Consider the following 357-nt stretch of genomic DNA (forward strand, 5'->3'; position numbering starts at 1 on the left):
CGCCTGCTTCGCCACGAACCCGAAAATCCTGGGGGGGCCGGTGGGGGGACAGGGGGAGGTCAGAGTCACATCCGTGCCCCCCCTCCTTTCCTCCTTTCCCCGCTCTGGGGGTCTCTGCGCGTACCTGGCCGTGCTCCCGTCAGAGTTCGTCCACCTGGGGGGGGTTAAAGGGGTTGGGAGGTCTGGGAGGGTTCGGAGGGTTGGGGGTCCCCCGTGGGCCCCCCCTCACCTGCGGTCCTGGGGGTCGGTGCCGCAGTGGGTGGCGCTGCGCGCGGGGTAGTGCCGGCGGAAGAAGAGCCTGGGGGGGGAAGGGGCATTGCTGGGCCGGCGTCGGTGGTCTCGGGGCTCGGGGGGTGC

At 72.0% G+C, this 357-nt stretch overlaps 1 long non-coding RNA gene across 1 annotated transcript; it reads right to left on the reverse strand.

The window, feature by feature from the left end:
* On the reverse strand, window positions 1-351 carry LOC108446532. Its single transcript, XR_001861739.1, has 3 exons — window positions 230-351; window positions 125-154; window positions 1-28 (listed from the first exon to the last, which is right to left on the reverse strand). It is a non-coding gene; the product is annotated as an uncharacterized LOC108446532 (long non-coding RNA).
* Between the last annotated feature and the right edge of the window lie 6 nt (window positions 352-357).

This window comes from Corvus brachyrhynchos, unplaced genomic scaffold (genome assembly GCF_000691975.1).
Source record: "Corvus brachyrhynchos isolate BGI_N302 unplaced genomic scaffold, ASM69197v1 scaffold875, whole genome shotgun sequence".
In the NCBI taxonomy this organism is placed as follows: Eukaryota; Metazoa; Chordata; class Aves; order Passeriformes; family Corvidae; genus Corvus; species Corvus brachyrhynchos.